Source organism: Microtus oregoni, unplaced genomic scaffold (assembly GCF_018167655.1).
Source record: "Microtus oregoni isolate MIOR12 unplaced genomic scaffold, Mior012 000042F_ref0000377, whole genome shotgun sequence".
Taxonomy (NCBI): Eukaryota; Metazoa; Chordata; class Mammalia; order Rodentia; family Cricetidae; genus Microtus; species Microtus oregoni.
In genome coordinates, this window is record NW_024543209.1 from 16,124,378 (window position 1) to 16,148,637 (window position 24,260).

The 24,260-nt window shown below is 41.6% G+C and overlaps 1 protein-coding gene across 3 annotated transcripts in view; it reads right to left on the bottom strand.

Annotated features, from left to right (window-relative positions):
• LOC121433907 (type-1A angiotensin II receptor) overlaps positions 1–24,260 on the bottom strand; it is a 48,955-nt gene that overhangs the window by 20,399 nt on the left and 4,296 nt on the right. For 2 of the 3 annotated variants that reach the window (XM_041632576.1, XM_041632575.1), the window contains exon 2: positions 19,404–19,487. The exons of the other annotated variant lie outside the window; for it this stretch is intronic. The gene's annotated coding sequence lies outside the window, so the exon portion shown is untranslated. The remainder of the gene's footprint in view (positions 1–19,403; positions 19,488–24,260) is intronic. 3 annotated transcript variants of the gene reach the window in all.

Sequence of the window (24,260 nt, forward strand, 5' to 3'; positions counted from 1 at the left end):
GCAGGCTGGCTAGCACCCTGTCCCAGTTCTGTCTGTCTCCTCCCTCCAGTGTTGAAGCCTCAGGCATGTGGCCACAAACTCAGGTTTTACATGGGTTCTGAGGATCCAAACTTGGGTCCTCAAGCTTGGACAGAACTTTACCCTCTGAGCCATCTCCCCAGCCTTCTAATTCAGTCTTGATAAGTGTCCCTAAGCTCTTCCTCTTCGCCCCCAATCCCAAACTCTTGACTGTTCATGCTATTGTCTTTCTTTTTCAAAGTGTAGAAAAGTTGAGATGAAAGATATGTGATCAAGGCTAGTCAACACACTTTGAAAATCTTCTCTTGCCATGCTGGTGTTAGCAGGAAACGGTCTTATCATTTTAAGTATGAAGAGCCATTGGAGAGTTCCAGACGGCAGGAAGACCAATGTGATAGGAAGCCAGTGTGAGCATGCGCCCATCCACCTCCACTCCTAGACTCCTCACTACAGAACCATGTTTCATCAGGGCCAGGATTATACAAGAAACTGGGGAGAGCCCATGATGAGAACCAAAAGACATGGATGCAGTTTCAGGTACCTGAACTGGCAAATGTGACTTAATGCTGATGATCATGGCTAACAACCAAAGTCCAGTGAGATGCCACACTGTCCACTGTCCAGTGCTTCATTTAGCCTTTATCAGTCACCAGAAATGGAAGTCCAGTAAACTACTGAAGCCAGATGAAGAATTGCTTATGAAATTCTGTGTGTCTCTCCTACATTCGGGACTGGGGTGAACCACCTAGCTCGGTGCTATCTCCTAAAACACTTCTTCCATCTGCTCATGAGTGTCTGAACTTTATCTGATTTGTGTAGACTGGTCTGGCCTCTTCTGTGACACCATTGGAACCAGCTACTGCCTAGAACCGGTGGTTCCACCTAAGAGCACAGAGACAGGAGAGTGCAGGTCAAGGAGTGGGAAGGACATGGTGACGGAAACAAGAGAGATGGGTACAACCGGCATATAATTTACATTTTTGAGTGGGAGAGGCTCTTGTTCTGTAGCCCAGGCTAGCCTCAAGATCATGTAGCACAGACCGGCTCAGCCTCCCTCACCAGTGCTGGGATTAAAGATTTGGTTTACTTCTTCAAAGTTCAGGAGTTGGGATTGTCACCTAATGTGTGCTTCATTTTCTTCATTTGGAAAATGATGACAATACTGTTTGTGACGGATGATGCTGATGTGGCAGCCATGTCTACTGTGACACTACATGTCACTACACGCCACTGGCAACAGAAAGGCAGGTGCTATGTGGTCCTAACAGGCCTGTCCAGCCTGCGACTTGTGAGCAGCATGAGGATAGCTATGAACGTAGTCAAATACAAAACTGTAAACTAACTTAAACCATGAGGCTATTTTAAGAACCCAATCATGTGGCTCTCAAGAATGAACTCTGTTATGTAGTGCCGTGAAGTCAAAAGTCAGACAGGCCTATTTCAGGACTTTTGTTGGTGTTCTTAGATTTATACTCTGATGCAGATAACTAATTACTTTCACTGCAAGCAAACAGTAACAGAGAGATTGGAGTGCTGTACACAGTACTCAAAACAAAAGAAACTAAAGCACAAGCAAGGGAGCAAGGAGCTGAAAGACAGCAATGAAAACATGCGTGGACTGCACAACGTTGCCAGCCCCGATAATTCCTCTTGAATTGCATATGATTTTTAAAACGTAGATACTACACCATTGGCTGTAGTCTGTTCAACCTGCTGCTATCTGTCACTCCTTTCCTTTCGACACTGGGTGTTTGACACTTTCTAATAAATAGCCTGTGGTAAGAGGCAAGAGAGGTTGCGATAAAAGGCACGACACTCCGCCACTCAAAAATTAAAATGAGCCCGTTGCTGTTGGTGACTTTGGATTCCTGTGACAATCTCATTTGCAATTAATGAGTAACCAGATGTCAGACATCGGCTTGAAATGAAAATCCATTTCTAGTATACAGTCTGAACAGGAGTCAGACAGGAACCCTTTTCAAGAGCAAGACCTGCGTGACTGCAGCTTTGGCCGTCTGAGAGTTCTTTCCTCTTCTAAGTGTGACTAACACTCCTCCCCTGGTTTGGATAAAGTTTGAAAGAGTGTGTCTGTCTAGAAGGGCTGTGTCAGTGAGGTAGCAGGTGACCCATGGGATACCAGCTGCTCAGGACATTCATTGCCACACCACAACCATCACCTTCTCCATTCACTCTCCTCTTGTGGTTTCTGCCTTTCTCGTCCTTGCATTCACCAAGCGATTTCTGCATTTATTTCCCACCAACAAAGCCCCACAAACTAGTCTCTCTCACCACCGGCTCCACACTGCCCGAACTCCACTATAGCAACACGCATACAGACCTTCCCTGTCTCCATCAGAGAAATCCCTTGCTCTTCCAGATAGCTCAGCCGATTGGGGGAGCCCAACAGAAAAAACAGAAAAGCATTATTTCCCTTCAATCAGAAGAAACAAGTAAGCTGGGTTGATAGAAATAAATAAAGCTTTCTAGTTTTTAAATTTTTAAACTTATTTCTGTCGGAGACACACATGCCGTACATAGTATGCATGTGGAAGCTAGAGGACAACATGGAGGGATCTGTTCTCTCCTCCTACCCTTAGGCCTCAAGGACAGGACTCAGGCCATCAGGACTGATGACAAATGTCACTCCCACTGAACCACTGAAACAGCCTTACTTTCTAGGGGTTTTGTTTGTTCGTTTGTTGTGAGATTGGTCTTTAATGGCTGAGCCATCTCTCCAGCCCAACTTCCTAATTTTTACAAACGAATGTTTTTGACTAAGGTCCCAGTGCTCTAATTTCCCCGCAGGAAGCAGACCCAGCTGAATGTAATGGCCATTTGGGAGCATTTGTTTATTTTTTTCTCCCCAGTTAATTTTGATGCTTATCTCCTATACACTGAGTGAAACTTACAAATCAAACTAAGAGAGTAAAAGTGGATTTGAGCAGTGTGGACAAGGACCTCTACCCGGAGCAGAAATCAACAGTGCTGCAAATGATGAGTGCTCCACTGTGCCTTCTTTTCCGTCTTCTTCCTTCCCCTCCCTGCTCTCTCCTTTCCTTTTGCTTCATTTCCTTTTCTCTTCATTACCTCTTTTCTTTAACTTTGGTAATTTATTGTTTTTACCTTTAACAACACTAAGTTAACTATATGCCGCATTTATGTACTCATAGGTTTCACAAGAGACACAGTTCTCTTGAGTAACCCTTCAAAAGACCAAATTAGTGTTGGGGGCACGTTGACTCAGAATTGAGAACTGCCTAAACATCTGCTCATGAGATCACTCTAGAAAATAGTCTCTCTAAGCATTTTTTAGGACTCAAGGATTTGAAGAGGCAGTCCAGGAATTCAAGACAACTGAGGTCTGTTGAAGTGGCCCACAAATCTCCACTAGAGGGCAGAAGCCACCAAATCTGGAAATCAAAGTCTGCCCTCTGGTGGCATTCTGCCGATAGACACTGGATGGACGTGAGGGCCACTGAGTAGTAAATACATTATGCACCCTTCAGGGTATAAAATGACTTGGCAATATTTGCATATAAATTCAGCCTTCGGTTCACTCTAAGTTCTCCCCAAGCACTAGAGAAGTCAGGGAGAGAGGAGACACACAGCTGGGAAGAAGTGACACACAATGGGGCCTGTGAGTGTCACTGCTCAGCTCGACTTCCTGCTACAAAGTTGTTTTTTTAATCCACCAGGACATAGAGTAATTGTTTTCACAGCTAATGAATATTTCTGAGAAAAAAAAATAAAACCTTTCTAAATAGCAGTTATCAATAGACTTCTATAAACAAAATTCCGCAACCACAATTTTAATAGTTCATTGCCCTCAAACGTTTCCTTCAAGCTTCTCGTAGACTAGTTTAAGAAGAAAAGCCCCAGGAAGTTTGAAAGAGCAGTTAAATCAGAGGCGGTTTTGCCCTCACCCCACCCTATTCAGAGCTCTGTTTTCTCACTATGGAAACACCAAGGAACTGCCTATCACAGATGTCTCTTCTGTATGCTAAAGCTGAATAGGTAACATTTTGGTGAGGCATTTGAGGTCAGGCTATGCAATTCCTGAGAGATAAACACTACCAATTGCAAAGTGTTTGCATCAAATATCAAAACAACCTCAATTCAACAAAGGAAAAAAACAGAAATGGAGAAGCCCATGAAGTACAGAAATGAACAGGAAGGCAGAAACAGAGATACGCCCAAAATTAATAATAAAGAGGTATGCTGACTGTTACATGTTTTGTTGTTGTTGTTGTTTTGTTTGTTTGTTTTTCAAGACAGGGTTTCTCTGTGGTTTTGGAGCCTGTCCTGGAACTAGCTCTTGTAGACCAGGCTGGTCTCGAACTCACAGAGATCCGCCTGCCTCTGCCTCCCCAGTGCTGGGTTTAAAGGGTGTGCCACCACTGCCTGGCTTGCTGCTGCATCTTCATATATGAAACTAGAATGACTGAGTAAAATTCAGCCTAACATGTGTACATATATGTTCCATGTAGATAGACTAGATCACAATAAATACATGACAGGAATGGAAAGCCCATCTACAGGCTAGGATCTATGTGCAGCATGTAGCAATATTGACTTAGTCATGGTTAGTCTATTGACTGGACACAAACGAACCCAAAAACTTTGGACAAGGTTAAAATTCTCACTACATCTCAGAGTAATCGTGTAATTGGGTAGTTTATTTCTCCTCTTTATGCTTCCAGAGACTTCTATCAAAAACGAAATTAAAATCAACCATAAACTCTTAACATGAAGGTTAAATCAAATGAAGGGAGAAATAGTTGTAATATTACATACTCAACAAGTGCTAGTTTTTAAGTACAGATTTACTTATTCTATTTTATGCTTCTGAGTGTTTGGCCTGTGTGTCGGTGCACCACTGGAATGTCTGATGCCTGCAGTTAATAAAAGAGGGCATCAGAGCCATTGGAGCTAGAGTTACAGACGACTGTGAGCTACCAAAGCAATAAGTGCTTTTTAAGCACTGAGCCATTTCTCCAGCTACCATCAAATGTTACCTATCATTATTATCATTATATATATAATCATCATAATGATATACGATTATATCATTATTTCCAACTCCTTGTACCTATACTAAATTATTCAATAAAACTTTACATTTCATAATCAGTTCATCACATTCTTAATTAAGCCTAGAAGTTGAAATGGTGCTAGAAACTCTTTTAGTCTAATATTACATGATTATATGATGTTCCTCACTCAATAAAGCCAGGTTAAAGGCTCAGTTACAAAATAACAATGAACATTTGAAGAACAAGTGATTACAAGATTATATTGAGGAGACAAAACCATCTCACTAAGCAGCAGATACACCTCTGGCTGGCCGATTATAACTGGACTAATTAAATAACAAAAACACCCTTAAAGGTCTACACAAGCCCAACCCCAGCCAGGTTCCAGTGCTGAGATGGGGAAGGACACAGGGTCTCACCAATAACGAAGAAGTCTCCTGCAGTTTGTACCCACTTCCAAAGGAAATAACACTTTCTGCTGGTGGAGTCTCACTGGGCATGTTAACCACACCTCAGGGGAGGCCCCGGTGCCTGGGAGTGGTTGGCCAAGGCCGAACAAGCTCAATGGTGGTTTCATAGGCTTTTTGTCTCGTATTGCTTTGTTTGCGCTTGTTGTTGTTGTTGTTTGTTTTATTGGTCTTTTGCTTGCATATTTTGTTTCCTGATTTTGTGTTTTTGTGGGTCGTTGTGTTTCTTATTTTTGCTTTATTATTTATTTGTTGGTTTTTGTTTGAGTGAGAAAGAAGGGCATGGAATCGAGTAAGCAGGGAGGTGAAGAGGAGCTGGGAGGAAATGCAGAAGGGGGAGTGTGCTCAGAATATGTCATATAAAATATGTTTTAAAAAAAAACGCCTTAAAAATACAGCGTTCAGAGTCCAGAACTCTGTTTGCTTACTGCTCCTTTTATATTCATGTGACTTCTCCCTTCGGTTACCTGGCTTAACATCTGCAATTGTTCCCTAACATGAGTTCACGGTTTCCCCTTTTAATAATTACACAATACTCTACCGGTTGTGATAGTAACATTTTCAGTATTACTTTATTACTGTATAAAATAGTGGAAAGACAAATAACTCTGCATCTTTCATTCTGCTCATCCGAGGGCAGGCAGAGTTGTGAGTTTCATTAGAATTTTGTATGGATGTCAGAATTACTAAGAGTTTTGGAAACCCTGTTAGGAAGAGGGTCCCCTTTGCAGAAACTCTATTTTCGAAGCTAGCCTATTCCAGCAGCCCCAGTCATTCCCACAAGGAACATTCAACTTTCACTACACTCTTGGTAAATAGTCTGGCTTCATGTCGTAACCAAACCAAAGATGTTCTGTTTGTGTAGTCTAACTCTCCAACTGTCGATCGAGGCTTGGAGAGCAGCTTTGTTTGTTTGGATGTGGCTTTAAAAGTCATAGAATCTTCTGCAAAAGCAGGAAATTTGTAATTCAAATTTATTCCTTTTTCATCAAAATACACATAGATATATGTAATATATATATAATTATATATATATATATATATGCCTTTTGTTTCTGTAAACGAACGCAATACTATGGCAATTATCAGAGGTGATTGATGATCATGTTATCTAACCAAAAAGTATATTTTAAGCCTTTAGTGTATTTGAATCATTCTTCATAGTCTTTTGCTTCCCTTGAAACAATTTAAATCAGCAATTTCTGCCGTTTTATTTCTGGAATAATCCCTAGAAATCGTGAGCACCGTGGTTCTCATCCTCACATACTTCAGGGCCAGGAGGCAGCAAGCAAGGGGTAAGCCGATGGGAAGCCACGGCCTACCTCTGCCTTACAGGAAAACAGGGGGGTTATTTTTCAGCCAACTGTGGCACTTGGGGGTGGGAGGGGGATTTTTAGAGATAGGCTCGGAATTTCACATTTTATGGGGGCGTCTTAGTCGGAAATATTTTCACTGGAGCACATGAACAAACAACACGGTGGAACTGGACAGAGGTCTGTTAGCGAGCAGACCTGGTCCCACGGCTGCCAGCTGACTGCGCCAACCGCCTCATTTGACAACTGAGAAAACAGCCGCAGAGCCCTGGCAGGATGCTACGGACACCGATCCAATGTTTCTACACATGTTAAACACTTGCAGCAAAAATACCCAAGGCTGCTAGACGGCTCACTCTCCCTTCTGTGTTCAACAAAATCCATGGCCCAGAACACGGAGACGGCTGGAGGCACACAGAGGAACGGTGTGATGGAGGACTGTCCACTGTGGCTCTCAGACCGCCCGGCTGCCCTGTCGCCACGTGTCTGACACAAGCCTGGCTCAGGCTGAGAACCACCCCCGATGGCAGCCTGGGCCCCACTCCGCTGCCGTCTCTCTTACTCTTCCACACAGACACTTATCTTCCTCCTTCCATTTTGTGCACTATAAAAAGAGACTGTTGTGTGGCTGTCCAGTGATGCGCCACCTTCGTGTGTATGAATACAGCATGTTATCTATGGGATTGGGGGATTTGTGCTTCTTCTAACATCTGTGAAACTAATATCATTCAGCACCCGAAGTCTGAATAGACTGATGCCATACTGATTTAATTGCCCCCTGCTATATAACTGATAAGAAAAGATTACAGTTGAAATATCTTACTGAATGCTAGAAATATTTGGTTTGGGATGTTTTTCTTGATTGTTTTTTCGAGTGTTTCTAAGGTGCACTTTGCAGGCAGGAAATTTCCTAAACATTCATGTGACAAGGGCACATTGTGGTTTCAATGCCAGCTTATTTCCTAAGTTCATTCTATTGATTACATAGATTTGAGTGAAGAGTTCCATGAGACTTACCTTCCCAACTGGACAAGCAATCACACTGCTTGTCAGGCTGGCTTGCGTAAAACATATTAACATTATGTTAATTATTAGCATATCGGTGGTTTTTTTCTGCTTTATTAGAAACATATAGCTTAACTCAGGAGCAATCTTTAAATCCCATTGAAGAATAACATGTATATGCAGGTTAGCTGCTTGGAAGCTAGAAGAATGAGGTTCAAGATTTTATGCGTGGTCTCTCGGACAGGAATGATTGGACCCTGCAAAAGTGCTGATTTCTAGGAAGATTGTATTCTATAATAAAGAGCAGGTGTTTTCATCTCTATCCAAACAGAGTTTTCCTAGCAAAATAAACAACCTAGGTGCAAAAGTGGTACTCTGGGGATGTACACTAACTGTCTTGCAGCTGACTCAGAAGGTACCACATTGAAAATGGTTGATGGGCCGGACATTTGTGGTGCACGCCTTAATCCCAGCACTTGGGAGGCAGAGGCAAGTGGATCTCTGTGAGTTCAAGACCAGCCTGGTCTACAGAGTGAGTCCAGGGACAGTCAGGACTGTTATATAGAGAAACCTTGTCTTGGAAAAACAACAACAACAAAGGATTGGTAGTCTTTGAAATACAGACAGACAGCAAACTTGGGCTGACTTATGAACTCCTTATTTGCTTCTTGGGGTGACCTCAGGATTATGGTTCTCTGTCACATAGGGGCCACTGTCTTGAAAACCACAGTTTTACCTGTGTGTCCAGCTGTTACCTTGTTTCTGCTATGGCTGTAACTCTGGTCTCTGTTGCTCCACTTCGTATAGAAGAAAATGTCTAAGAGTGAGTCCTAGCCCTGTTATGTGGTCTGGGAAGAACCTTAAGCCTTGTATTCATTTCCCACCATTGCAGGGAAATACTGCAATGATTTGCCAGTGCAAGTGTATATGGAAAGAAGGAAATGATAGTGAATCTTTTTTCAGAAAGGACTATGGAGCTGGAAGAGGGCTCATTTAGCACAGAGATTGTTATTTGTAGTGGATTGAGGAACATAGTCTCAGATATTTGAACACGTGTTCCCCGGTTGGTGGCTCTGTTTCAAGAGGCTTAGGTGGTAGAGCTTGCTGGAGGAAGTTCATCACTGGGGCAGGCTACGAGATTAAAAAGGCCTCCTGACTTCAGTGTGCTCTCTCTACTTCACGCTTGCATTTGAAAGTGCAAGCCCCCAGTTTCCTGTTCCTGTAGCCACGCCTGCTGATTGTTTCCATGCCTTGCCATCATGACGAACTCTTAACTCTAAAACCGTAAGCCAAAATAAAGTCTCTTCCTAAAGCTGCCATTGGTCCTGGTGTTTGATCACAGCAACAGCAAAGACACCAATACATCACACAAGGACAAGCATGTGAACCCACAGCAGCCGTGTGGAAGCTGGTGGGGTGGTGGACTTCTCTATCCCCGGCACTGGGAGGATGAGGCCCCGTGGAGCTCACTGGCCATCCCGGCTAGCCAAGTTGCTGATCTCCGGAATCAGTGAAAGACCCTTTTTTGAAAAACTCCGGTGGAGAAGCTACTAAAGATGTCCAACCTCCACCTGCACACACACACACACATAACAATGTGCACACACACCCACATCCACACACAAAGAACTACGTTCATAGACTCTTTTTTCTCCTTGGCAGGATCACATGAGGCCTTTTCTCCTGCCCACGCAGATCCAATTGCTCTGGTTTTGCCCTCTTGCCAATAGATCACCTCGTTTTTCACCAGGACACCTGTTGCTGCAGGGATGACAGGTCAGTCAACAACTTGCCTCCACCAAGAACCCACAGGCCATTAAATTTATGTGAAATATCTCAGAGAGGGCACAGCAACACAGGATATGGTGCAAACAGCAGAGTCCATGGAGTTTTGCAGCAGTAAGAAATATTTTTTCTCATTTATATCTCAGTTTAAGCAGCTGATGATTTTCAATAATCTATGAAGTAGAAAGTATACATAGACCCTATTAGCAGAAGACCTGAGAATGCTAACCCAAAGGGTGGCTAGCTACTGGCTCTAACTTCAACTGTAGGGTGTCTGTCACCCTCTTCTGGCTTCCAGAGACACATGCACTCATGTCGGAGGGATGGGGACGTGGATAGGTATGGGGGGATGTCGGCGGTATAGACAGACATAAACATAATTAAAAATAAAATATTTTCAAAGTGCCCTCCATATATCATTAAACAACTTGCCTAATGTTTCATATAGAACTCTAAGCTAGAATTCAAGAATAATTTTAGCAATTTCTACACATCCCAAATGACCAGATATACAGCCAAAAGAAACTGAGTCATAGTGCAATAATTTATCCTATAGAATACATTATTCAAAGTAGCTAAGTGTTTCTTTGTTTTCTTTTGCATTTGGGCCTATGTTTGGTGGCATATAAGTTACTAATTTTCCACACTGAAATGTGACATAGTATCTGTTTTACACTACAACAAATATACCTTCTGGAGCCTCTCGCTCTGCCGTCAAATAATGTTAATGAATACATAGACATGGTATTGGTAGAAACTGTAATTAGATATTATTATAATGTTTACTTATATGAAGATAACACTACCAACAGTAGCAATTAGAAATATCAGCTAGATCTTAGGTACTGCATATTTAGTGGTTTGTGACTTGGGAGAGAAGTGATTGGAAGCAAGCTGTGATAGTTTGAATGTAATTGCCCCCATAAACTCACAGGGAGTAGCACTATTGGGAGGTGTGGCCTGGCTGGAGTGGGTGTGGCCTTGTTGGAGGAAGTGTGTCACTGTAGGGGTGGGCTTTGAGATATCCTTTGCTCAAGCTATGCTCAGTAACACAGTTCACTTCCTGTTTGTTGCCTATGAATCAAGATATAGAACTCTCAGCTCCTTCTCCAGTACTGTATCTGCCTGTATGGTGCCATGTCCTGCCATGATGAAAATGGACTAAAAGCTGGAACTGTAAGCCACTCCAGTGAAATATTTTCCTTTATAAGAGTTGCTGTGGTCATGGTGTCTCATCACAGCATTAAGAACCTGAACTAAGACACAAGCTATTGGAGTAAATCCCAGATCTGGGTCCTGGCTCTGTCCTTGTTTAACAATGTATACATCAGCAGCTGCTGTCAAAAAGTAAATACAGTAAGAGAAATCAGACTATATATTTTAAAAACTGTTGTTTGATCTTTAAAAAAAAGTGAAGAGATGGACACATTGCCTGGTTATCAGAGAGTGTCCTCTTAATAATGTTCACCGCTATTTTCTGATTCTTCCTGTTTTAATTTATAAAGTGGCAATATAACACATTGTCAATAACATGGTGATCTCAAAGTATGGTGAGTGGCAGACAAGATCACTCCTCGGTGCCAGCTGTTCACCCAACTATTACTCTCCTACCGTCTCCACTTTTAAAACTAGATTACAAAAGTTGAGAGGGTTCTAACGATCAATCATTTCTGGGCTGAGAATATTTTAATCTTGGGTTTTTATTCTTAGGTGAGAGGACTGTAGTTCTTTCTAATATCACTTTTTTCTGAATTGGATGATTGCTTAATTTGTTACTCTACCAGATAAAAGAGTAGATAGAAATTGAGAGTCAGCTGGAGAAAAGGTTCATCGGTTAAGAGCACTGACTGCTCATCCAGAGAAGCCAGGTTCAGTTCCCAGTATCCACATGGCAGTTCACAACTGTCTGCAACTCCAGTTCAGGGGATCTGACTCCCTCACGCAGACATACATGCAGACAAAGCATCAATGCACAGAAAATAAAGATAAATCATTTTTCAAAGAGAAGTAAGAATCGACTAGACACAAGCCATTTTTGGAACAGCTGGCAGAGTAAAGTGGTTAAAAATCTATCTGAATTCAATGAACCAAAAGAAAGAAACTATTAGCATTTTCTCAGGCGTTGTTTTAACCCTTTCACTTGTCCATGGGTTGCCACTGAGAGTTGTAATTCTCTCAAATGCTGGGATTTTTTTTTCTGTTGTTGTTGTTGTTTGGGGGATTCGGGGTGTTATTTTTCTAGACAAAGAAACCCATGGGATGGAATCTAAAACTTCTTATTTTGAATGGAACAGCAGTTTAATTCCAGGCACCCTCTTAGCTTATCTGCTCATCCCTGTGTTGCTGGAACTCACAACTAGAACTGACTTATTTTGCCATGAGCATTGAGGAGAAGAACCATGACCAGACACTGACATTTAACTAAAAAAATACTTAATTCGGAGGAGAAGGGCTAAACTTTGGCAGTTTTATGAGCAGTTTCGAAGGACACACTGGAGTTACAAAAGAGGCGTGTGTCTCCTGAAGTCAGGAACAGGACCCAGGCCCTGGCAGAGAATTTCAGAACAATCAAAACAACCTTTTCATGTTTTTGTTTGGGAAAGGAAGACCTTGTGTGAAGTTATGTATTGTGTATTCCCAAGTGTGCTGCTTCCAAACATGGCTGTCTTTTGTGTTCTCACTAACAGGAGTGATATCGGCAAGCAAATCTGTGCTTACTTATCAGTGATAGACTGAGATTTGAGTACTTACTAGCCGGGATTCTGCCACAAATATTCTTCTGGGTTCATACTTCAGTTTAGAAGCCACACACCACCAGGACAGCTGATTCCCATATCTTTTTGCCACTTCAGCACAAGCTCATCTCTAGAGCAGTCTAAAGTTCTGTAAGACCAATTAATTAAGCTTGATTCCATGGGGGATTCGAAGAGAAGGCAGAGGGCACTAATGAGTGAGAGTAGAATCAGGACTGGGGGTGGAAAGCTGGGCAAAGAAGCATGGACCCTGCTGAACGCCGTTCTTCCCTTTCCCCAGCTTAATGTAGGTAAGCTGGTTCTCTGAGCACAATTTGGTTCAATTTACTGCAACAGTACGTTTATATGACACAGCCACTGCTGATCTGTGATCCAGTGTACAAGGTGACCCAGCTTTTAGGAAAGTTCTGAGCTCTGGGAATATGGTGCATACCCATAATCCCTGCAGGAGGGCAGAGTTCTAAGTCAGCCTGAGCTGTGTAACAAGGCTGTGTCTTAAAAGTAAAATAATAAAAGTTAAGAATATGTCGATATTAGTTGCTTAAAAGTCATCCAAATAACACTTTCCAAGACTCAGATGAAACAAGTCATCATTTATAAGGGACCAGCAAAGGCTTAGTTTTTTATTAAATACCATTTTAGCAGGAAAAATATATATTATGAAATAAGCTTTTTAGAAGGCAAAATTTTCTATTAACATGTTTCCTAATTATATTCAATTGTTGGCTTAGAACTATTTAAAAGGTAATTACTTGACAGAAGCATTAAGGAAAAAATTCTTTGAAGAGTAATACTAACAGGATTAGTTTTCTTATTTTTATCAGAATTCACACTGCTTTGAAAATCTCTTAGCCCACGGAACACCCAACCCTTGAGCTGTTATCACTTCTTTGAATGAAGGGAGTTTCATTTTTCTTATAACTTCCTACTATTGAGGGATTCTCCAGCCCAAGCCTGTACGTCAGCAGGCTCTCAGAAGAGGCATGGCACCACACCTGCGTTTTCTCCTCGGGCCCAGTTGCTCGAAATAGCAACAGAGACCTTTACTTAAGCTGTAGAGAATCAAATTAACAAGAATGATACTGTTAATCTTCATGTTCTTGTTTCCATCCCTGAAACGCAGATTGCTAAATACATTTGCTCCCTGGCCCTCATTAGAAGTCCTGACTGGTAGCAGAGCGGGGGAAGGCATGAAGAGTATGAGAAACAACACCAATTAAAAAACAAAGAACATCAGAATTGTTTGTTCTCACTCAAGTCATCCGTATAATTTCAGAGTGAGTAGATTTGATTTTTTTCCATTAAGTAATTTTATTCCCTCTTATATGGGGATGGATGGGGACACTTACAATGTGAATTGTGTAGTTTGAATCTTCTTATTGAGCTTGAAGATAAAATCATTTAAATGGAATAAAAAGCCCATGAAAATATTTTGAACTTGGTGATGTCCCAGGACTTAACTACAGTGTGGCTGAGAATCCAAATATTTCGTTAAATGTGATCTACTGACAATGCCTTCACTCTCTGGTATTTGAAGAACTGTATTTTCAGTCCCAGAAACAAGACTAAAGGTCACAACTGTAAGCAAAGTATAAATGAAGTTATACAAAAGCACAAACATGGACTTTGCTTTCCAGAAGGAGCAGATTTTTAAGCAGATGGGTTTCTAAAGTTACAGTCACTATCAGAGGCCACGTCAGTAAGGGGCCTTCTTTCTACTTAAAAGCCTTAATTGGGGGAATGATTCATTGCATATCAAAATATTTTAACTTTTACAACCATTTAAATTTAAAATTCTGTCAGTCGCCTTTCCTAGGTCCATTCTAAACATGTCTCTAGTTTCTGTCAATTCACGTCATGCAGCGTTACACGTCACTTGTCAGACCCCACGCCTCTGACATTCCTAAGACTATACATGTTCCATCGTGGTTTCAGAGCCTCTGCCTGGAGCCATCTTCCTCCAAACATCCACATAGTTCTTTTCTGGTTAAAGGTTTCTCTGAACATCACTTTAGAACTAAAGCAACCTCTGCCCACTGCTCCCACAAACTGTACTCGTTCCCTGTGCTGTTCAACACCTAAGGCATTTTACTCAATTGATTTTTCTCTCCATCCACTGCAATTGGTATGAGGACATTTTTAAATTTTCTTTTTGCTTGTATGTACTCATGTGTAGTGTAGGTTTATGTGTGTGTTAGGTAGGGGTATATATGTATGCGTGTGTAGGTTCACTTTGTGTGTGTGTGTGTGTGTGTGTGTGTGTGTAGGTCAGAGGTCAACTTTGGGTGTCTTCCTCCTTCACTCCCCATCCTGTGTTTTTGGAGACAGGATGTCTCAGAGGGAACCTGGAGCTCACCATTTCAGTTGGGCAGACTGGTCCATGAGCCCCAGCAATTCTCCTGTCCCTCCCTACCACCACACTCAGCTTTTCTGTGGGTTCTGGGGACCCAAACTCATGTCCTCATGCTTACACAGAAGGTACTTTCCCAAATGAGCCATCATCCTAGACATGGGTCCTGAGACTTTTCTCTCTGTTCACAGCTGTGTTCTCACGCTACCTAGTGCTCAGGTGTTCACAAGTACCGATTGATTGACAGCAGAATCTACTGCCAAGTGCATGCCTGAATCAGGGCACCACGTGTGTGCTGTCCTCTTCGTTGAGGACTCACTACGCCATAACACTTACTTGATATTCCCAATTTGTAGTAGGAGGAAAGAAACTTAACAGTTACCTCATACCTGACAACTGAAAAGTGAAACGCCAGGGCATTAGACAGTTAAGTAACTGTGTGGAGTATGGGCACCAAGGACAGTGGGCTCGGTGACAAGTAGGAGTATGAACAGACCGTCCCGCTGTAACCGCCCCACTCTAAAGGAATTCAGTATCGACGAAAGGATTTATAGCAGTCCTCTTTAAATGAAGTCTGACTGTCCTCAGCCATCGATGGTCAATGCTCGCAAGATGACACTGTTTTCCTTACCTCTTCCTGGTATACACCCAGGCTTAAGTACATGTGTGTCTCTGAGTCAAGACCATAACACTCAACTGCTCAAATCTGATCATGTTTGTTTCCCAACTAAATGGCCTCTTCTTCTAAGAGGTAAGGTACAGCCCCTCTTGGATCTTCAGCATCAGGTAAACCTGACTTGAAACCTTTCATTAATGAAGTTAATGAAAACTAATTGCGTATACTGAATAAAAGTTTCTCATGAAGTTAATTTTCCTTTTAACTTAAGAATTTTAATTGTTAGAATAAACTACCTACAAAGATTGATGAAATACTTTCTCTTGAATATGTATACATATATATTGTATTATATTATAGTATGTTAATTATATTATATTGATGGTAACATCACAGAACCAGAAGAAGAAAAAAGATGAAATGCAAAAGTTTAAGATGTTATAGCATCTTCCTTAACCAATGTAAAGTAGCATGTTCATGGGCAGAGTTCCACTAGCCATGCTAGTCAACAAAGGAATCAAGTTACCATCGATAAACTGCAAATATTACATAATTTCCCCCATAATCCAAATTACACATTAGTTTCCTTAAACACACACACACACTGGCTAAAATTTCCCCCCATTGGAAACATTTTGGGATTTGTTCCTAAAAGTCTAAGGTGGCTCCAGGCCACCTCGTGCTGTGGTTGAAAAGTGACCCTCTAAGTGTGTAATTGGAAGACGGGCAGATATGACATGCATTTCGGAAAGATAGACTGACAGCTGCCTTCAAATCCTGTGCTTCAACAGGAAAGGCAAATTTGTTTTCAGTGTTTGGTCTTGTGCAACTGTGTTATTCCGGGAAATAAACGTAACTGCATCGCTAGAGATAATGACTGGAATGTGTTCGAGACTGACATTTCGTTAATGGAACACGGGGAAACAGAAGGAGGAAGAACTTTAAGAACATTACACCGGGGATTCGTTGTATTCATTACAAATAAAACCAAATTACTACTATATGTCATATGTGTACGTCAAATAAAGCTAGAGCGTTGAGCAAAAGTGTTGAGCAACTGATTTTGTTTGACTCACCAAATTCTTTATAAAAAAAAAATCAATAAGATGTATTTAAGTTAAAACAAATGAGACACACCTCCTACTCCAAGAAAATTGAGACCTTACGAAAAGAAGGGTGACAAGGATGTAGGTAAATAAGCCAGCTGTCACATCCACATGTTAGTCCTCAGCTCAAGAGATGACATAGGGACCTATGCACAACTCTTAAAGAGATCATGAATATAAAACTAGACTAATTTACTAAAGATTCAAGTGGAAAAACTAATAGGAAACACATAAAGAAGCCTGTGATAGCTGTATCCCAAGCAATGGGAACTAAGAAAATTTGAATATCAAAATACTTTGAAATTTCCAAGTTAAAAAAGAGTATAAAACTTTCCTTTAACTGGTCACGAATGTCCCCTGCAGCGTTTAAAACTGTGTTTATCACAGCCTGTGAAATGGGACCGTCTGTGCGAACGGGAACGTTCTACGTCTGTATCACACATCAACTACGTGTCTAAGAAACACTCGAGATGCTCTTTCGGAGCCGAGAAACTGAATTTCTACTTTCTGGAGTCAGATTAATTTAAATTTAAATTTCAGTACCCACATGTGAACAATGGCTGTTAGATCGGACAGTGCATGTCCACAGATTCTTACGTCACTAACCCCAGATTTTTATTCTTTTAAATGTACAAGTAGGCAGGCTTCCCAACTCATAAAAGTTGGTTTTAACATAAACACTTTGGACCTGTAAAACAAACTCTAAAATGCTGTTTACACGTTTCAATCAATAAGAGATCAGAGTTCTTTAGTTGTAAGTTGGCAGAAATTTTAAAGGGGCATTACCGAGTTCACAAGGTCCTTCGGTAAACAAATGCCTTCTGTATTTTAGCAGAGCGCCTACAGCTGGAAAAGGGGCCTTTGGGATGAGTTGGCAGGAAACCAGGGCAATGTTGCTAGTTAGGAAGGATTGGTAGACCATCAGCTCTTTAGAAACAAAAAATAGCTCCTTACAATGAGGAATGCTGCTTGTGGTAGCCTTAAATGAAATGTTTGAAAAAGGAACGTACAATGTATCATCTGTGTTTACTATTCTTAAGCAAGGTGTCAGTTATTTGAAAAGTTCTCTTGCTAATGTGAATGCCGGGAATGGGATGTCTTTGGACACGTTGGAAAGGGGGTCAGGCCCAAGACTAGAACCTCTTCTGGAAGGAGCATTCTGGGTTAGCTGCTTGGCTTCTTCCACCTGGGGCTGATGGGAAATAACACGGAATGAGATCCTTCCTCTTTGGAGCTGTCTTAGTCAGGGTTTCTATCGCTGTGCTAATATACCACAGCCAAAAGCAACTTCAGGAAGAAAGGGTTTCTTTCATCTTACAGTTTGTAGCCAGTCCTTCATCCTAGAGAATCAAGGTAGGGACTCAAGGCAGGGACCTGGAGGCAGGAACTGATATATCGGCCATGGAAGGGAGCTGCTTACTGGCTTGCTCCTCATGACTTGCTCAGCATGCTCTCTTATACAACCTAAGACCACCAGTCCAGGACACCGACCACAATGGAATGGACCGTGCATCCCACAATCACTAATTAAGAAAATGCCCTACAGACTGGCCTATAGGCCAATGTTATGGAGGCATTTTCTCAATTAGTAGTCCCTCTTCCCAGCTTTAAGTCTAGATTTAAGTCAAATGAACAAGAAAACAAAACAAACAAACAAACAACAACAACAAAACAACCAGCACAGGAACTCCTAAAAATATACCACATCAGCTGGGCCTGGGGGTTGCTGTCCTCAGTACTTTGGAGGTTAGCTGATGCAGCAGAATCACAAGCACAAAGTTTGCCTGGGTAATGAGTAATTCTCAGAATCAAAAGAAAAGTCTTTTTTTTATTTTTTTATTTTTTTACAGCTGGGACGTGACTCAGCAGCATATCATGGATAAGGTCTTGGGTTCAAACCCCAGTACTGAAAAAAAAAAAACTTACATATTGTCTTACTGTCTTACAAACTAGAAAAGTATTTGATATAATTTATTGCACTTGTTTCCAAAGCTGACTTTTAAATTTCATAATGTACACTGTCCAGACTCTTAAGCTTATCTACACACACACACACCAAACACAAACGCCAAAGATACACAGCAACAACTCCATAGAATGTGACTATTTTAATTCTCAAGATTAAAGTAGCCCTAAATAGTTTGCTCACACCACTACCCTGGGGTGCCTTCCAGAAAGATTCTCCTACATGCCAGTGAGAAAAAGAACAAAGCCACTTGTAACATTTCTGTGCCCACCTAGCACCCATCTGGAGTCTGCCTCAGCAAAACAGAATCACGGTGTGTCCCAAGGGGCACACACGGCTTTTAAATTCCTCTAAATAGAACAGGGAAGCTGCTGAAGGTTCCTTTCCCTACTAGTTGAGTTCAAGGGACCCCCTTCATGAAAAATATCAGGTCTACTACAGAAGAGGATCTCCAAAACAGTCTCAGACTGCTGTGTTATTCTCCAAGGCACCAGTGTGCTACCCTGCGACTCTGTGTCTCTCACGGAGCTTACAGGACCTCCCTCCCTGACTGATATCACCCTGCATTGTCACTAAAGCAGGGGAGAGGTTTGCAAGCAGAGACTCCGAGACATGCTGGCATTCTGAAAGCAAGCAGGTCTAATGCTAAGGTCTCGGTCTTTAGATTCCCGACATTGAGTGAACGCATACCCGACCTGAAGCTGATGAGGCCACAACCATTTCGTGGCTAGCCTTTTCACCCCATGCACCGCGAGAATGCAGCACAGGGCAACCATCAGATGCTGAAGGGCCCTTTGCCAAAGGTTTTCAGTTATCTGGCATGGTTTGCCGTCGGTTCATGAATGAATGGTTACTATGATAGCGTAGATATTTAAAGTTACAGGAAACACATTCCTAAGCCATGTATCAAGAAAATAGAGTAAAGGTGAAATTTTACTCTTCCCTGCTTGAGTACCTGACTATTAGAGAAAACGACTTATGAGACCCTTACCTGGTGATGACTTCCAGGGATGGCTGTGGTGATTTAGCTGGAGAAAGTGCCAGCCATGGTATACCAATCGATCATCTGTTAAATCTGGAAGAGGAAAATATTAAAGGGACTCACAAATGTGGTCAGATTTTAATTTTTTTTATTAAACACTTACTAATACTGCATATTAAGACTGTTTGAGGAGAGAAAGAAGCCACATGTTTCACACTGAGAACACATTTTCCCTAATATGGAGCTAGGCTTCTCCCTCCTAACGATGTTTAACAACCCTTCCCGGTGTCTTGCAGCAAAGGGCACCAGACTGGGTGAAACTGACCCTAAAGATGTGAACTATGACAATGGATTGGGCTTTTACTTAAGGAACCGCAGTTAAACTTTGCTACATATTCGCTTTTTTATGAGCTTTACGCAAGTATTATTAAACTATATTTTGAGAATTCTATTACAAAAGATTTTTTGTCTGTTTGTCTTTTGTATATAAGACCTGCACGTCATAGAAAGGTTGCTACATAATAATGTAAATGTCTGACTCTAATTTTGTGAGTTTGCCTCCCAGAGATACTCTCCTTCTTTACCCCTCTAGAACTCCAAGTATATATACATGTACACATCTGTGTGCATTCATGTTCTCTTAACTAAGGTTTTACTTCTCTGCTCGTTGCTGACATTAATCTGTTGGTTTTGTTTAGCCTTATGGCTACACAGAACGTTCTTTGTTGGCACACAGAAAGCAGATTCATTCATTGATAATTTACTTAGTTGGCCTATTCTTAAGGCCTTAAATCTCTTTTTTTCCCAGCTTTCCATTTGGCTGCTGTAAAACGTTTCAATGCTCATATTCATACATAGACATTTTATACTTACTGAACATTATCAATAGCACAGATCCAAAACAGAATTATTGAACTAAACTGTTCTTTAACATTTTTATGGATAGTGATAAAATTCTATTTATAAAGTTTGTGATAAAAATCTGATGCCCAAAATCTAGGTTTTTGCAAAAATCTTCTTAATGTGTCCTTGGACTTGGCATTTCAGTGCCCGTGGATGAAACTGAGTTTCTCAACTTCTAATGCTCTTCAGGAGTTTTTCTGCTCCTGTCTTACATGGCCATTACCTTTGCTTCCTTTTTCAATTAGGTCATGCATAGTTTCTCATATGAAAAGGTGAATGTTAGTTATAGAAGCTAACATTTTACATGTCATGTGTGGCAAGCAGCTTCCAAAGGTTTGCAGATTTACCTCTCGAATTTGTTTATCACACTGCTTATTATCTAGCCATCTGTTTGTTTAATTATTTATTTATTTTTAGGTAGCTAAATTCATTGATAGTTTCTATTATGGATTTGGGAGAGTCTACGAAGGTTGTTTTAACCTGTTCAGTTACTTAAAGGGACTGTGAACAGGTGACACAGAAAGCCTGTACACAGAAGTATAGTATCATAACAGAAGTATAGTATCAAAACAGAAATATAGTATCAAAACAGAAATAGAGATCAGAACAGAAGGATTTGGGGCATTATTACCATTGTCAAAGACATTTTCATAAGAAGATTCTCCACTTAAAATACTAATATGATATAAAAGTCATGAGTTTTCGGTAAGACTACATTTTTGGGAAAAAATAAGGAAATCATCAATTTTACAGTGCCCCTCTTCAGAGTGTTAGCTGTGGCCGGCTGAGACAAGTTTCTCACCCACCAGAGTGGATTAGAGGGAAAGTACCAGAAGGTCCAAGGCAAACACGAAGTGGAAATGTTAGAGACTCACTAAGGAAATTTGGAAAGCATACAAAAAACGATAGGAAGAATAAATCTTGAATGACTAGCCCTTTAGGGCTTCTCAGATCTGTTGTATATTTTTATTGATCTTTTTGTTGTGGTTATTTTGCTATACAAATTTTATGACATTAATAAAAGTAAAAAAAATTATTTTACTCTCAAATCAGTGATAAAAAACTAAATTACTTTCATTAGACCATCAAGAACCTAATTCCAGCCTTAATAGTATTTTGATAAAAATCAACAAAGCCGTAATATGCACAGAATGGTACTTGTAATTTATGTTTTATATGTTGCTAATGAATATATTGTCATTACGTGTTATTAAAATATAAGATACATACATGATGATTCTATACTTCTCAATTATATTGTGACTGCTTGGTCCAAACCTCTTCTCTCAGCAGGTCAAACTTCAAAAAGTATTTAAGAACTATCAACATGTAGAAAACACTCCAGACTTCTCCTATTACGGCTAAAGTAACAACAATGAACTATGGGCAGCGAATGCCTGGGAAACATCATGGTGCAGTGTGTTTTATTCATGGTACAATGTGTTTTATCTGAAGTGACATCCTCTGAATGGAAAGAGAGTCATGAAACCCGGCTTAATGGAGCATTCTTATTCAAGAAGAATTACGCATATTTAGAATCATGAAGAAATGTAATTGAATTAAATACCAAGAAAAATGTGGGTCAAAGAGTAGAGGAAATTCTGATGATAAAATTGTAAGCATACGGCATTTGTTGGAGGAAGTGCTACAGAATGTTTTAATCTGTTTGGAAGAAGAAGGAAACCTAATAGAAGTTGTCTGCACTTACAGGCGGGGCCTGGCAAAGCCGGTGAGGATGGCCATTGATACTGTCTCGCTTGTTAGCACTGAGGAACTCTGCCTGCTGCGTGCACATCCCCTATGTGCTGCACTAGCTCTCCCATGCTCACGGCATGGCATGCTGGTGTCTCTGAGTTGAGCTTTGCCCCCAGTCTTTCCCATAAATGTTAAATTCTGTACTGGTAAATCTGCCTGGATGCTAACGTCCTAGTTCCAAGCAGCGGGTAAAATTCATCACTGAGAAAACCGTGCCAACTGTCCTGGTGGCAGGCCATGATTCTTAGACACGATCCCAGGGAACCTAGGCTCAGCTCGGTCTTTTAGCCAACTTCAATGATCTTCTGGCACAACAAAAAGCATTTGGCTGGGTCTATCCAACAACCATCAGAAGTCTGCTTACATAGGGAGGAACCCTACAGGAACTAAAGCGTTCGGAGAGTCACTGACTTCAAAGAATTTGCCACTTACGTGAAGCCTGACCACTTTACAGCTAGACTCTACTACAGAGTTTTTAAACCATACGGTAGGTAAATAAGAGCCTATACTAAAAGGTAATATGTGATCTAGGCTGGCATGAACCACCATGCTCAGCTCACACGATCCTGGGGAAGAAACCCAAGTTACACTCCCAGTTCCCCAAAAGTTTATTTTAAAAAGCCCTACTACCCTTTTTATTTTACACCTTTTAAGGACCATCTTTGTATATTTTCCAGACTGTTCTTGAACTCCTGATTCAATGGGACCTCCTGCCTCAGTTTCCCCAGCAGTTATGACTCCAGACTATACTGTATCCAGTTCCATTTTCAGAAAGCTTGATCGCGGTGTGTGTGTTACCCCGGTTCCTCTCGCCACATGCACATCGGGTGACAGACTGCCACACGTTCAGTTCTCAGTAGATAGCAGAAATTTCTAGATTTCTTCTCAGTGCCTCTTAAGTCAAATACTAGCAACAAAACAATTGTTCTTAGTGTTCTTCTCCTGGAGAGAAATGGGTCAAGATTTCAAATTACAACTTTAAATAAATTCTTATGCCATTAGCCTTCATCAAAAAGAAAGTTGCCCAGTGTGCAACAGACAATGTGGCAAAGTACATGGCTTTTAAGATTTAAGTAAATCTAAAATGTTACCACATTTGTGTATTTTTTTAATCTATCTCCATTATTTCTTAGTATTCTGGCAGATAACATGAAGATACAGAGACTATGCCATAGTTTTCTGAAGGTTAAATGAAGGATATTTACAGAATGAACACTATGCGCCATGTGTTATGTGATGAATAAATTTTAGCTTTATTAAAAATATATTTTCTGTTGAAGGGAAGGGGTTTCTTTGCGTCGTGCTGGCTGTTCTGGAACTTGTTCTGCAGACCAGGCTGACCTGGAACCCAGAAATCCCCTGCCTTTCTTCCTGAATGCTGGGACTAAAGGCGTGTGCCACCACCACCCAATTTTAAAACATTATCTTCTACAAAGGCCAAGAAAATAACACCCAAGATAATCATTTTAAGGAAGGCACGAATACCAAGGCTTCTCTGTCTTTAATGTGCTTGAACCACTCAGAAGTCTTTTGAGAATGCAGATTCTTATTCAAGGAGTGTGCGATTTTACATTTTCATAAATTCTCAGAATTCATAAATTCTCAAGAAACTGCTCTATGGACTACAGCACCTGGGGAGACTGGATGGCGCCTGGGGAGACTAGATGGCACCTGGGGAGACTGGACGGCACCTGGGGAGACTAGATGGCACCTGGGGAGACTGAACGGCACCTGGGGAGACTGGACGGCACCTGGGGTGACTGGACGGCACCTGGGGAGACTGGACTGCACCTGGGGAGACTGGACGGCACCTGGGGTGACTGGACGGCACCTGGGGAGACTGGACGGCACCTGGGGTGACTGGACGGCACCTGGGGAGACTGGACGGCACCTGGGGAGACTGGACGGCACCTGGGAAGACTGGACGGCACCTGGGGTGACTGGACGGCACCTGGGGAGACTGGACGGCACCTGGGGTGACTGGACGGCACCTGGGGAGACTGGATGGCACCTGGGGTGACAGGATGGCACCTGGGGTGGACGGCACCTGGGTGACTGGACAGCATCTGGGGAGACTGGACGGCACCTGGAGAGACTGGACGGCACCTGGGGAGACTAGATGGCACCTGGGGAGACTGAACGGCACCTGGGGAGACTGGACGGCACCTGGGGAGACTGGACGGCACCTGGGTGACTGGACAACATCTG